The sequence below is a fragment of the Giraffa tippelskirchi genome, chromosome 10, assembly GCF_054371585.1.
Source record: "Giraffa tippelskirchi isolate mGirTip1 chromosome 10, T2T-mGirTip1v1.2.pri, whole genome shotgun sequence".
NCBI lineage: Eukaryota > Metazoa > Chordata > Mammalia > Artiodactyla > Giraffidae > Giraffa > Giraffa tippelskirchi.
Window position 1 is genome coordinate 86,750,902 of NC_137284.1, and position 15,960 is coordinate 86,766,861.

General features: G+C 36.0%; 1 protein-coding gene across 33 annotated transcripts in view; it reads right to left on the minus strand.

Moving 5' to 3' along the window:
- The window catches only part of LOC145524092 (platelet glycoprotein 4), a 210,929-nt gene that overhangs the window by 48,102 nt on the left and 146,867 nt on the right, over positions 1–15,960 (minus strand). For 2 of the 33 annotated variants that reach the window (XR_014067163.1, XM_081535633.1), the window contains exon 1: positions 13,968–14,085. The exons of 29 other annotated variants lie outside the window; for them this stretch is intronic. The gene's annotated coding sequence lies outside the window, so the exon portion shown is untranslated. Of the gene's footprint in view, positions 1–12,402; positions 12,498–13,967; positions 14,086–15,960 lie in introns of those variants that run through there. 2 more of the 33 variants (XR_014067159.1, XM_081535627.1) reach the window with 1 other exon arrangement.

Genomic DNA, 15,960 nt, shown 5'->3' on the forward strand with positions numbered 1-15,960 from the left:
GACCTGTCTCTTGAGAAACCTGTATGCAGGTTAGGAAGCAACAGTTAGAACTGGACATGGAACAACAGACTGGTTCCAAATAAGAAAAGGAGTGCGTCAAGGCTGTATATTGTCACCCTGCTTATTTAACTTATATGCAGTGTACATCATGAGAAACGCCAGGCTGGAGAAGCACAAGCTGGAATCAAGATTGTGGGGGAGAAATATCAGTAACCTCAGATATGCAGATGACACCACCCTTATGGCAGAAACTGAAGAAGAACTAAAGAGCCTCTTGATGAAAGTAAAAGAGGAGAGTGAAAAAGTTGGCTTAAAGCTCAATATTCAGAAAACTAAGGTCATGGCATCTGGTCCCATCACTTAATGGGAAATAGATGGGGAAACAGTGCAAACAGTGTCAGACTTTATTTTTTTGGGCTCCAAAGTCACTGCAGACAGTGCTTGCAGCCATGAAATTAAAAGATGCTTACTCCTTGGAAGGAAGGTTATGACCAACCTAGATAGCATATTTAAAAGCAGAGACATTACTTTGCCAACAAAGGTCCATCTAGTCAAGGCTATGGTTTTTCCAGTAGTCACATATGGATGTGAGAGTTGGGGTATAAAGAAAGCTGAGCACCAAAGAATTGATGCTTTTGAACTGTGGTGTTGGAGAAGACTCTTGAGAGTCCTTTGGACGGCAAGGAGATCCAACAAGTCCATCCTAAAGGAAATCAGTCCTGGGTGTTCATTAGAAGGACTGGTGTTGAAGCTGAAACTCCAATATTTTGGCCACTTGATGCAAAGAGCTGACTCATTCGAAAAGACCCTGATGCTGGGCAGGATTGGGGGCAGGAGGAGAAGGGGACGACAGAGGATGAGATGGTTGGATGGCATCACCGACTCAATGGACATGGGTTTGGGTGGACTCCGGGAGTTGGTGATGAACAGGGAGGCCTGGCGTGCTGCGGTTTTTGGGGTTGCAAAGAGTCGTACATGACTGAGCGACTGAACTGAACTGAGCTGATATACACATATATATGTGTATGTATATATGTGTATATATATATATGAGTTTTTGATAAATACCTAATTTTCATATTCTTTTCAGCCCATTTGTTCAAGCTGAATAACAATTTAAAATAGCTTAATAGAAGAAAAGGATATCTAAGTACAATAAAAAACGAATGAACAGTGAAAGTATTCTGTAATTAATAGTTAACAGAATTATTTTGAAATTAACTAAAAAAAGAAAATTCATTCTGAAGACCTGTAACACATAATACTGCACACATACACTGTAAAGTATCTTAAAACTTTAGCTACCAGTGTAAAACCAAGGCAAAATTTTATTTATCACTTTAATCCTTGGGGTAACTAACCATGGAGATTCACACACATACATATTTATACACATGTATGCTACATAAATAGATATCTATCTTTCCAATTGCTGCCCTGTTCATTATGGAAGTATTAAACCAATGACAGGTTCTATCTGTTTTATATGGTAAGGTGGGGCTTCACATACAGGAATGAAATACATACGTACATAATTTAAAGAGAATATTACATGTATAAGACATAGATATGATAATACCAGTGAAAGCTTATGAGATTAAAATGGGTTTTTAATATCACTTTTAAAGGAAAATTTCAAAGGACATCATTAAGGATAATGCAGAATATCTGGGTCATTAAAGTTTAGACTTAAGCTACATCATCTAATGAATCAAAGCACACAATCAAAGTATTGACAAACCTACTGCATTCATGATGTACACTTTCCCCTATGTTTTCTAGAAGCCATGGTAGGAGCCATGTATAAAAGATAGATTAAAGAGAGATCACCTCTCTATATCTGGATAGTTCTCATATGGGCAGGGCCATATCAATATGTGAATTCCACAGGCCTAAAAATGTTGGCAGACCTAATCTTTATTTGAACTCTTTGCAAAGCTGACTTAACTCTCTGAGGAGGTGGAGAAATGTCAACATTTAAACAATACTAAGAAACCTAAGAAAGTGTTAAGATTTGCATAGTTAGTACAATTTGTGTTCATACAGTGGAAGGGAAATAATTAGGAGGGAACAACAGAAATCTTCAAGAGGATAACTTGGCCTCAAAGCATGGTGTTATGAAATGCTGCTGCTGCTGCTGCTGCTGCTAAGTCGCTTCAGTCGTGTCCGACTCTGTGCGACCCCATAGATGGCAGCCCACCAGGCTCCGCCATCCCTGGGATTCTCCAGGCAAGAATACTGGAGTGGGTTGCCATTTCCTTCTCCAGTGCATGAAAGGGAAAAGTGAAAGTGAAGTCGCTCAGTCGTGTCCGACTCTTAGCGACCCCATGGACTGTAGCCTACCAGGCTTCTCCGTCCATGGGATTTTCCAGGCAAGAGTACTGGAGTGGGGTGCCATTGCCTTCTCCGTTATGAAATAGTAGGGGGAAAAATCAATAATCAATAACAAAATATAGGATTTAGTTAAACAGTGCCAAAAAAGGTTGAAAAAATTATGTGAGCAATTAATTTGTATTTTCAAGTGTCAGGAATACTAAATTCACTGAATTGAGGCTACAACAAAGTTTTCTTTTGAGAAATGTCATCTATATTATAAATAGTCCCTGTAGGGTCTTAAAAAGGAAATAAAATAATTTTAAGAAGAGTTAGAGAATCAATTTACATATTCACATTGGCTGATGGCTTGATCAAAATGATATGCTTTAAAATGCTAAAGGGTTTTTTTTCACTCTTTTTAAATACCAGCAGAAAAAAAAAAGTTGAAGAGCATGATGAATGTTTAAAACCAGGAAAGAAATCAGATGCATAATGAGAACAGTAATTTTGTTCCATTTGCTAAAAAGGAGACATACTAACCATACTCTAGTCTGTCTTTTAAACAGTTTTGTTGATGTCTGTGCCAACTGATAATCTGTTAAATTTGGAGATATACAACACTTGGGTGTCAGATTCCTGTAAGAGTTAAACTCATATACATGCATGCACACACACACACACATTTTCCAGGGACAGGGAAGTATAATCAAGTTCCTTTTTAAAGCTGAGAAAATACTTTCTAAGAAGCATGTCATATAATAATAATTTTAGAAATCACCACACAGAAAATAGTACATTTCTAATGCCTTTCTTTTTCTGTTTGCTTGAAATGGAAAAGTTTGATCCTTCTGCCCTGACACTTCTAAGAAACATTTGGTACAAACCTTACATTCGAGTGGCACAGCAGTATTAAACAGTCTGCTGCTGCTGCCAAGACGCTTCAGTCATGTCCGACTCTGTGCGACCCCATAGACAGCAGCCCACCGGGTTCCGCTGTCCCTGGGATTCTCCAGGCAAGAACACTGGAGTGGGTTGCCATTTCCTTCTCAAATGCATGAAAGTGAAAAGTGAAATGTGAAAGTGAAGTCGCTCAGTCGTGTCCGACTCTTGGCGACCGCATGGACTGCAGCCTACCAGGCTCCTCCGTCCATGGGATTTTCCAGGCAACAGTAGTGGAGTGGGTTGCCATTACCTTCTCCGATTAAACAGTCTACCAAACCCTAAAGTGAAAGTGTTAGTCCCTCAGTCATGTCTAACTCTTTGTGACCCCTAGACTGTAGTCTGCCAGTGTCCTCCACCATGGGATTCTCCAGGCAAGAATACTGAAGTAGGTTGCCATTCCCTTCTCCAGGGGATCTTCCCGACCCAGGGATTGAACCCAGGTCTCCAGAATTGCAGGCAGATTTACCGTCTGAGCCACCAGGGAAGCCCATCAAACTCTATAGTCAAATCAAATCATCATTTTCCCAGATTTGTTCTCAGAGACTTAAGGAGAAGATCTGCTTGTGGTAAAGGAGTTTACCGTCTTTTACCTGAGTTTTCTGTCTTTCAAGAGACCAAAGAATTTGGATTAGAGTGCTAGTTCTCAAATAAACTTTTTCGGAGAATTTGAAATGTATTAAGATTTCTAAGAATCTGTAAGTATTCAAAGTTGGAACATCTTGCTCTAATTGTATTTCTTATTTTGAACAAAGCCTCATATAACAGTTTGTAAAAACAAACCAATTCTTGTAACATACAGGCACACCCAAGTACAGAGTGTATATCTATCCAATATATGTAATAAAACTTCTGGAAGCAAATATTTTCCTGGAAATGTTATAAATCATTTAAAATTCTTTCTATATATCTTATTTTCATGACTGTATTCCGTAAATCATAAACATTAAAACCTAAACAGAATAAAAATGTAAGACTAGTACTGTTTAATGCGTAAGGTGGTAGATTTCATCAAAATTCAGAATTCTAAATTAGCAGAACCCTGCAACTGTCCTGCATATTTCTCTGTGACACATTTAGTTAGCTGCTTAAATGAAGCAAATGACAACTAGTTAGGGGTAGAGTAACACTTTCCCTTTAGTATCTGCACAAAATTTAGTAAATTTTAAGCAAAAGAGAAGTTCAACTTACCTATTAAACTTCATTTTAGCACTCACGTGTTAGTAGCCACATTAAAGTTTGCTTCACATTAGGGGGCATTGACAGTGGCCTGGATAAAGGAATTTACCTTAGGTTAAGTAGAAAGAAATCTTCCAGTTCTTAGTAGGTTTAGGTAACATCAGCCCTGTCTTTATGAAAGTGTCTGTCATCCTCAGTGTTCTCCAAAAGGCAACCAAGGACTCGAATCATGCATCCTCTTACAGATTCCTGAACGTAACTTTGTTAGGGGGTTGTGATTTAAGTAAACAGCAAGTTACAGAATCTAAATTGCTGTGGAATGTCACCCTCAAATGCCTCTACTGGCCCTGCTAGTACTGCACTGCTTGGTACATGGAGCCTCAGAGCTTGTTCTAACAACTGTTTTCCTGGCTTTCAGGGCATTCAGTCATGGTATATAGTACGCAAACTCTGCTACTCCAAAATGCCTCCTGTTCATGGATAAAGATAAAAATATGAATCAAGATGCTATGGTATCCCAGTGTGTTTCAGTGTATTCTGTAATATTCTTTTTGTTAATGACAAACAAAAAAAATTCCTGTTCAGAGTGAATACACTGGGATTATCACTGTTTTCCAAACTGTGTATACAAGGTTTGGAGCACCATCCTCCAAGCAGTCCAAGGACTAAAAACATTTTCTGGACAGGTTCCAAGACTGCTGCAGACCTGTTTTTCCTCTCATTTTCTGCAACCCCTCAGGAAAAGCTGGATAACCACAGTAGGTTGTAGAAAAGAGGACTACAGTGAAAGTAATATTTGGAGGTGAAATAAGCCCATGAGAAGGCGGAGACCATACCATTTTATGCAACTCAAAATTAAAAACCACTAAATGTTTCCCATGTTATAAAGAAGCCTGTCTGCAAATACTATTTTTATAAGTTTCAGGATAGACTTCTCTCCTCCACAAGCATCCTAGTTTTCATTTTTTTCCTTTTTTTCTTCCTTGGTTACCTTGCGTTTATCTATCCTAGTTGATTTTTGACACCTCATTTTTTATCTAATAGTTTTTCAAAATTCAGTGTGGTTTCAGGTGTGTAAATTTGGAATTGCAAGCAAATAAACTTAGTACAATTATACTTATAAAATCATAGCTATTCCTAAATTACCAGAAACCATAAATTCATTTGGCCCTTCACACCTTTTATTGATATGCTCACATTACTCACTTAACTGGTAGTTTTGTTCTGAAAGACATCCACCCTCCAGTGGTAGTTCAGTACACAATCACAGATTTCCGTATATTACCAAAAACATTTTGAATATAATAGAACCATATTCTCCCATTTATTCTTTTAATCTCATGTTTACCATCCTGTTGGAGTAGGAAATGGCAACCCACTCCAATTTTCCTTCCTGGGAAATTCCATGGACAGAGGAGCCTGGCGGGCTACAGTCCATGGGCTTGCAGAGTCCAACACAACTGTGCACTCACGCCTTACCATCTTATATAGTAAAAAACATTTAAATTCTTTAAGCTATGAAACTAAAACAAAATAAGGATTAAACTAAATTTGTGCTATTTACTGAAATTTCCCTGGCTCATTAGCCATGTCATGTAGGTTAGGGAAAAAAATACTGTGATGATTTTCTTTGTAAGTCTTTTGGTGCAAACTAATTACGTGGAAAACCTTTTCTTTTTGTGATAAAATATTTCACCATTGAAAATGTCATCCTTTCAGACAGTCTTCATCTAATATTAGGTGACTAAAAGCCTTTGACTGTGTGGATCACAATAAACTGTGGAAAATTATGAAAGAGATGGGAATACCAGACCATCTGACCTGTTTCTTGAGAAACTTGTATGCAGGTCAGGAAGCAACAGTTAGAACTGGACATGGAACAACAGACTGGTTCCAAATAAGAAAAGGAGTATGTCAAGGCTGTATATTGTCACCCTGCTTATTTAACTTCTATGCAGAGTACATCATGAGAAATGCTGGGCTGGAAGAAACACAAGCTGGAATCAAGATTGCCGGGAGAAATATCAATAACCTCAGATATGCAGATGACACCACCCTTATGGCAGAAAGTGAAGAAGAACTAAAGAGCCTCTTGATGAAAGTGAAAGAGGAGAGTGAAAAAGTTGGCTTAAAGCTCAACGTTCAGAAAACTAAGATCATGGCCTCTGGTCCCATCACTTCATGGGAAATAGATGGGGAAACAGTGGAAACAGTGTCAGACTTTATTTTTTGGGGCTCCAAAATCACTGCAGATGGTGATTGCAGCCATGAAATTAACAGATGCTTACTCCTTGGAAGGAAAGTTATGGCCAACCTAGATAGCATATTTAAAAGCAGAGACATTACTTTGCCAACAAAAGTCCGTCTAGTCAAGGCTATGGTTTTTCCAGTGGTCACGAATGGATGTGAGAGTTGGACGGTGAAGAAAGCTGAGCACCGCAGAATTGATGCTTTTGAACTGTGGTGTTGGAGAAGACTCTTGAGAGTCCCTTGGACTGCAAGGAGATCCAATCAATCCATCCTAAAGGAGATCAATCCTGGGTGTTCATTGGAAGGACTGATTGTGAAGCTAAAACTCCAACACATGGCCACCTCATGTGAAGAGATGATTCATTGAAAAAGACCCTAATGCTGGGAAGGATTGGGGGCAGGAGGAGAAGGGGACGACAGAGGATGAGATGGCTGGATGGCATCACTGACTCGATGGACATGGGTTTGGGTAGACTCCGGGAGTTGGTGATGGACAGAGAGGCCTGGCGTGCTGCAATTCATGGGGTCGCAAAGAGTCGGACATGACTGAGCGACTGAACTGAACTGAAAATTAAAATTGAAAATAGACAACATCTGTTTTTTTTTAAATTCCTATGCATATGTGTTGAGTTATGTTTTAGGGAACTGGCTTTAGTTTTTAAAGATGAAACATAAGGAATAAATATAACTAAATTCAGCCTTTTTGATTAAATCATAACCTTTAAGGGATATTTCCACATGTTTAAGAATTTCCCAGAGGAAAGGAAGATCATAATGTTTCTTCAAGAACTTATCCTAGCCTAACAGATTGTTAGTACATCCTATGTAGTTAGAAGTAACTTGTGTTCCAAAAACCATGAGCAACTGACTTCGCTTTCAGAGATGACTCACAATGTTGAGTACAGAAGAAAAGATTCAAACGTTTCCTCATTTTGTTTTATAAAACATGTATTATCATGGTACTAACATGATATTTCCATGGGGTCACAAAACTGCACATGATATTGCCTTTAAAAATGTCAATGTTCTATTTAATATTTTTTATTAAATCCCTATTTAATTGTTGTAAGTTAAAGTGTTATAAGAACTTCAGTGTTACAAAAACATACACCTTCTCAGGACTCACAAAAGCTATGCCCTTTTGTTCAGTATGGGTGGGGATGGTCTTTTCACTATTATCTCTCCCCATCTTCATATTTATATGTAGTAAGGAAACATGTACGAATGCTGCCAGGAACCATCTTAGAACTTCAAGGAAGGTCAACTAAGGTGAAAGCCATCACCCAAATAACATCACCAAATAACTTTATTTAAGAGCAAATAAAGTTCAGAATAACCAACAGTTTGATCCAACTGTGCCTAACTCTGAAGTTTTTCAGTTAAGCTGGACCCCAAATCCCTGAATTGATAACAATGGTTTGAGTTGAAAACACTCAAACTCATATCCTGAGATTCAATGTAAAATGTGAACTGTAGATCACACACATTTTAAATAACTAAACATCTAACCAAATTTCTCGCTTATTAAATATCATCAAGAAATGTGATTTAATCAATAGGTCCCTAAAAAAAAAAAGGAAATAAACAGTCCTTACAACATAGTTTTGTATACCATGTGCAACAAGCAGAGGTCTTAATATTAAGCACATACAAAAAGCCATGTGACTATATTTATTCATCTTTATATCTCCAGAATGCTTTAGTGTCCTACTCATACAAAGTATAACAAAAAAGCTCAATTCATTATATACTCATTTATGATTTCCAAGGGAGTGGGACTCCCCATAACATATTCACTGAGAACTGTGTTGGTAACATTTACTTTTATATGCCAGATTTTAAAATAGTTCCTGATACATAATAGGTACTCAGATACTCATCAAATAAATGCTGAAAAACCTATACTACAAGTATCACAACATACATTAAAGAGACATGGGTATGTTAAATACTTTGTCAGAAGAAAATATTTACTTTTCCAAGCTATCCAACATAGAATTTAAAAGGACTAGTTATCTGAATTATTAAACAGTCTGGCTCTTCCACATTGGAAAATATTTATTCTCAAGGAGGGCTTACTTCTATTGTTCCACAGATATGTACTGAGTAACTGTAGTACAAGGACAAATGACATACCACTTACATGATAAGCTTTTCTCAAATATTTTAAATGGTCAGATATACCAGGTATGTTTATATCTTCATTGCCAGGAATAGACATATTGATTAAAGGAAGATTTCAAAAATTTATGAAAATAATTCAATCATAAAGCAAAAAACAATGATTAAATATAGATCATTCCTTGTATTGGGTTTTTTGCCCATCAAAAATTCTCTCTAAGTCTCCTGAATATTATACTCTACCATCTAATTTTACATGCCAGTCTACTATCTCTTTATAAGCTAACGTGTGATCCCTTGCTAATAGTTTGATCCCTTTGGGTTATTTAGTGCATTTGTACTGGACTGCTCACTTATTTTGTTAAAAAATAGGCCTTTATCTGATTGCACAAATGCACCTCTGTTGAGGGTGCCAGGGTAGCCCAGTCATTGGACCCTTAAACAAGGACCCCTGAGAACTGCCTTTTCTGTTCTGATGGCAATTAATTTAAGGAAAATAGCCCAATTTTTGTCTTCCTACTTGTTTCCATCTGTGAGATGAGATATATCATCATTAACATGGGCACTACCCAATTAAACTGACATACTAGAGGGGTCAAAAATTTTATCAATTGCACAATTCTGTAGAAATGAAGTATAAAGAAAAATTGAAAATAGCAGCAAATGCATCCTTATCCCATAAAAACCTAAATCACACTCTTTTATTCTCAAGAGAATTTTTAATATGACAAACTTATTAAATATCAAAACAAAATGCATAAATGCCAAAACCCAGGAGAAAAGGACAGTAACTAAAACCTTGTAGGACTCCAGTCTCAGGAGAGGCTGCTGGGTTTACCTGTGCTATTGGCTGTGATAAACATGAGAGTTGGAATCAATAGGGAGATAAAATAAATACAACGCCTACATATGAAGAGGTACAGAGAAGATTGCTGTTGTTGAACAACAATGTAAAAAACTGATAAACTGAAGATACTATTAAAATCTCAAAACATGCCTTAAATCAAAGGGGGCAAATAGTTGAAAATATACTACAAAGAGCAAATACTTAGACTGATGATGAGATTACATTCCCCAGTCTTTTCCATTATTGGAAAAATGTGCTTTTCAAATAAATTAATTTTCTAATACATTTGTGTATACAAATTACACAGCATATTATTTAAGGCTTAAGATTTTAAAGAGATATAATGTGGTAAATAATTTTAAAGAAATACATTGATATGTGAAAAGGGGGTTTATAATATAAAATATCATTAAAATGCACTACATATACATGTATGGATAAATTTATGGATTTATAAATATTAATAGAAGTCATTTATAGAGACTTTTTATTATCACATAGATTATACACTGTACTAGCCTAACTTTCCATGCTTCTAATTTAGTGCAAATCTTACATATATATAATCAAATTTAGGCAATGGGATAATAACCAGGTGACATAACAAATCTCAAGTAACTAAAATTACGTAGTGAGCTTAAGCTTAATTTTCTTGTAGTTGCTAGCTATTATAAATTATTCTTTTCAAAATTTGGTAAACTCTAGTATTATTTAGATTGATTGTGTGAATAATAAACAATCATGTGATGGAAGAGCTGATCGGAATATTCGTACTAGAAAAATATGGAGATTTGGCAAAATGCCAGATAAGTTAGTTTTGCGTTCACTGATAAGTTGGGTTGCTATAGCAAGCCCATAGTCACCGGGTTTCTAAGCAACCTAAGACTCCACAGACTTGAGATACTTAGGAGTCCACTGATCTTTCATCATCCTTAAGGGAAGAATCTGAGAAACTGTGGTACCAATCTCAGTGGAAGTTTCCCCAATTATCCAGTAGAGCAGTGACCCTTAGACAACATCCCCTGTATTGATAGATTTAATTTATTAAATAATGATATTCATACTAGAGAATTAATTGATTACCCAAAGTGTTAAGGGATGAAATTAGGAACAGAAATGATCAATACCTAGTTTGTTGTGGGCAGACAAATGTGTGTTGAATGAATCAACAAGATTCAACACATAACCAACTCTCCAAAGTGATTTACATAATGCTGGCATTCATAAAGTCCTTAACTTTATATATATATAAATATATCTGTTAAGCATGCATCTCAGTATTTTTGTTTTGTAATCATTTACATTTAGGTAACATACATAATTGTAAGTCTGCAATTATTTGTGAGTTTAATTCAAAATATTTAATTATGGATTATCTGGAATACTTATGTAACAATATTGACTACCAAAATGTCAGTTAGAATTGTATCCATCTAAGATGCAAGCAAAGTTGTGAATTGTCCCTTGAATGAGCTTGTATTAACATTTCTGTCCTTTTCTATGTTAAACACTTTCTTTAGTCTGCTGTCTTGACACAGTCCTCACTGAGGCAAACCATTGCATCCAATTTTAATTTACAGTTTCCAGCTATTTAAGATAATCACAGTGAAATAAAATTAAGGTAAACCAATGCTATCTGTTCCTAAAAAACACTGTATCACAATATAGGCTGAAATAAAATGTCATTAATAGAAATGATTATATGTGATCAATAAAATGATCAAGTCTGGAATCTGTAAAATTTTACCTAATTCTTACACCTGGTTTTCTCTGCCTCCCATTATCATTTTATGTACCTTGTTCTTGCCATGAAAAACCTCGTAAGAATGATTTGCAAAGGGAAAATTGGCTTTAATTTAATGGCAAATTTTATAATGTTACTGCTTATATCCTGTTAGCTATTGCATTAAAGATTCAGTAGCCCAAGTCAGGTATACAGTATGATGACTGAGTTTCCCTAACTTGAGGATAAAATAAAATTGCAAAGTCACCTGTCTAGCAAGTCATAGTAACCCCTAGTGGACCAGATCCATTCCAGGAATGTCCCAGTACAAAGTGCCTGTGACCTCTACTGGTTGGTGGTGTTCAGTAGCCAAGTCATGTCTGACTCTGGTACCCCATGGACTGCAGCACACCAGGCTTCCCTGTCCATGGGGGAGGATAGATTCTTCTTTCTCCAAGAGTGGAAAGAACAACTGCTCTGTCTTACAATCTTAATATGAGAGTCCCAAACATATACAATAATACTTATTATAATTGCCTCTTCAGGTAAAAGTGGCCATCTATAATTTAAGTCTTCCCGGGCATGTATTTTCTTTAAAATAAACGATAGCTTTTGATCTTTTAATTTATTGCTCTACTAACATATTCCTCCATTGTAGCATGTATACAAGCATAGGTGTGTTGGAAGGTTTAGACAATTTCAAATATTTTTAAATGTCCTCTTATCACCTAATATTTAGTTATTACTGACAACATCATAGCAAAATTACAAAACCTGACCAACTCCTTCTGTTTTCTTTTAGACACAATTTCTTATCTAAAAGCTTGGGACAGGCTTCCTTAATGTCTATAGTATCTCATACACTCTATTCATTAGGAGAAGAGAAAAAATGAACATACAACTTAAGCTGGACAAGAACAATGCAAAAATCAGATCAAAGTAAGAGACTTTAGTATTACAGGCACTAGTTTTGAGTCCTACTTTGTTAGGTTAGATAGCTGCACAGTGATAATATAGGTGTAATTACCAGTTGGAAGTCCGATGAAAAAGTGCAAGGCCACCAGTGTCAACGCACTTTCAGAATGCTGGTTGGAGGACAACGAAATTAACACTGATGACTGTGGTTGTGTCTGCCTCAAGTGCTGGGTCAAATCACCGCTGTACCTCAGTCAGCCCCACCTCCAAGTATCCAAGAATGGCTGTGGAATTTTGATTGACACTCCAGTGAGGCAGTGGGATCCCTAAACCAAAGTAAACCCTGCAGCTTGTGTTTGCCAAGCTCTCTAGCTTGAAAATGAGCTTCTCTTCTCCTGGTTCTTTCCTTAAAAAAAAAAAATTACTCTGTGATGCTTAAAGGAACACAGAAGCAACTCCCTCTCCAGAGATATCCCTACTTATTTTCTTATAGCAATTCCCTTGACTGTTTTCATCCTTTGTCTTTGTGTAGGACTTTATAGTCTTCCTAGGAACCACATAACAACATTGCACACTGGCCTTCAGGATAAGAAACAAGGCATCAGTGAATATTCTAGTTTGTGGAAAGCTAAAGATGATAGCAGCATTGGGCAGGGCTTTGCAAAATGGACAAGCTCAGATTTATGCTAGTTATGACATTCTTTTGCCATGTAAGATTAGCAATGTTTGGTGACTATGCTATTATATATGCGACTTGTAAGAATGAAGAAACTAAGATAAATATATTCTAAAAGCAAATCAAGCCATTATAGTATATGCTAAATTAGACAAAAATATATGATTTTCCTGATAGTACTTAAGGCATTAATTCTCTAAGGGTTAAAGTTGATGACATGTATCCTCATATACACACCCACACACATACTTAATGAAAATCTGTTATGTGTCCACTGTATTCTTAGAATCCTGTCATCAAGAAGAAGAAAGCCTGATCCTTCCAGTGAGATTTTCTGTAATGTACTTCAAAACCTTGCAAATAAAATGCAATGATGGAGTATTGAATACTTTTAATCTAAGTGGACAGCTAACCTAGTTGAGAATATTCATTCTAGAACTGTTTACTTAGCGTGTAATCAAAATAGGTATTTTAGTTGCCTTTACTCCTAAAATCTGGAAATTTTCACAATAAATATAACAGAGAGGTTTTCACTGGTGAAATTAATGGTTTCAAAGATTTATGAACTGACCAGAAAAATTACTGGCTAACTCTCTATCCTTATATCACAGGCTATAAAAACCCACCAAGGTCATTGTCTAGCTCTTGATTTCAGGGCATTCCTGGCTGCCTGACTGGGATTGGACAGTTAGCTGAATTTTGTAGTTAGCAAGTTGTGTGCACCCCTGATGAAACTTCCAGGCAAGAACTGTTGGGGCACTTAAAAGGGCAGAGAGTGGGTACTTCACAAATCCCATGGAGCAGGTTGTGGAACCTCGCTACTTAACTGCTCCTTTACTGCTTCCGTTAGAAGCCAATACCAAGAGGGCTTTCCTTGTACCTGTTTTGAGAAAGATCTGTAGCTCTCCCTACTGTTATTTATTGAAAGCTACCAACATTTACCAAGATAACCCAGTAACAGTGTGTGCCCAAATTGGCTTAGATAGTTTAGCAACACTTACCTTAAGGAGCTCATATTCTAGAGATGTAGCTTAGACACAGAGGACAGTTATACATAAAAATTCTAGCGTACACAACCACAAGGCTCTGGGCTCACGGGACATCCACATTTACTCAGTTATAAATAGCTGTGACTCTTAGTTCAAAGACCTTTCACCCACTTCCATGTATGACACATTTTTTCTCTCTTGCTCGTGACTTTATATTGCAAAATGTGAAGGAATTTTAAGAATCATCTAATCTTGATTATTTAACAGATGAAGTTTCAGGGATCTGAGGAAATGCTCATCTTACATTGCCCTAAGAGTAGTTAAAAAAAACAAAGCCCCTCAGCTAAAATATTGCTCTCTTTTTCTCCTGATTTTTTTTTTTTTAATTTTTTGTCTTTCCCCTCTATTCACATATCTTCTCCCAGGATCTGGCCTGATATTTGCTAGTGTATTACTTTAATATTTTTTGTATGTTGTTATACTTTCAGCAGTGCTAGTCAATTTAATAGTAATTTCCTGGGTAATTGGAATAGTCTACACCTCTTTGATTCCCATATACTGTACCCTGTTACTAGAGTGAGGTTAGTTTTTTCTAAAGTATTCTGCCTCCAGTGCTCTTGCCTTTTTAAATTTTATTTTATTTTAAATTTGCTTTTAAAGTTATCTAAATTAAATTATTAAATATAAAAACAGAATACTATTTATTCTTCCTTATAAGGACAACTTGAAAAGTTCTAGGAAAGGCTAAGGGGGAAGACAAGTATTTGTTGACGTATTATTATGGATCAGTTGTCAGGCTAAATACTTCCATGTTATTATTTAAGTCTATAGAAAATTCTGTAATTAGGTATGGTTAGCCTACCTTCCTACAGAGGAGACAATTGACAGAGAAAATTAGAAAAATTAGATAAATGCTAATATTTCCAGCATTTGTATGAAATGGATCACCTTAAGTTTATGCATCCAGGTGACAAGTAATATCAAAGATTAGTCAGAAGACATAAGGATGCATGATAATGAAAGGCATTTTTTTGCCCCTATCTAAATCCTTACCTTGTGTCAGTATAAATCTCTCAGCAGATGCATCGTGCTATGCTACTTTGATGTTTCAGAATTATTTATTATTTTCATATACAAATTATAGTTAAAAACTCATTGGTTCACAGAATTACTTAATTTAAGAAACTATTCCTCCTTGGCACCAGATATTCCTGGGTCCAGAAATTATGAAAATAAAACTCTAGCTTCATGGAATGGCAGACACATAGAAAAATTATTATGAAATCGTACAATAGATGGTCTAGTGGAAGGTTTATGGTACTGTGGGAAACCTACAGAGGGGGTAGATTTTAGAAAGGGAAGCTTCCCAGAGAACCTAACATTGTAGCTTCTTCCTCAAGCATGAGTCAGAGACCAGTTACCAAGTACTGACTAACACAAAGAACACGTTGTCTAACACAAAGGCAGAGAATATTTCTCAATCTTTCATAAGATGTGGACGTTTCTACCAGAAGATAGTGACTTCAAGGGAGAAAATATGAAAAGCTGCCGTGGCAACAAACATAAGATTAGAGAAAATTAATTTCAAATTAATTGAATGTCCACTTTTTCTAGGCACTGTTAGGAAACAATATGTAGTTTCACCTTAGAATTTAAAATAAATTTTTATTAAACTGCCAAAAGTTACAACTTCTATTGCACAAGAACTAAAAATTCTGCTTCAAAGCACAAACATTTTTACTTAATATTGAGAAAAGAAAACCATACTGGATGCCTTTTACAAGTATTTTGTTATGTTACTATTTGGTGCCTGTACAGATTTTTAAAAGCTCATTTATATTTATTTAACTTTATAAGATATATACACACATATATATATATCTTTGGAAAGATTTAAATGATTTTTAAAATGAATATTAGTCAGACTAAGTATCAAGGGGCGAGTGTTTAAGATACAGATTTCTTGCTGCATAAGGAATATAAATTTAAAAAAATATATTAGAAT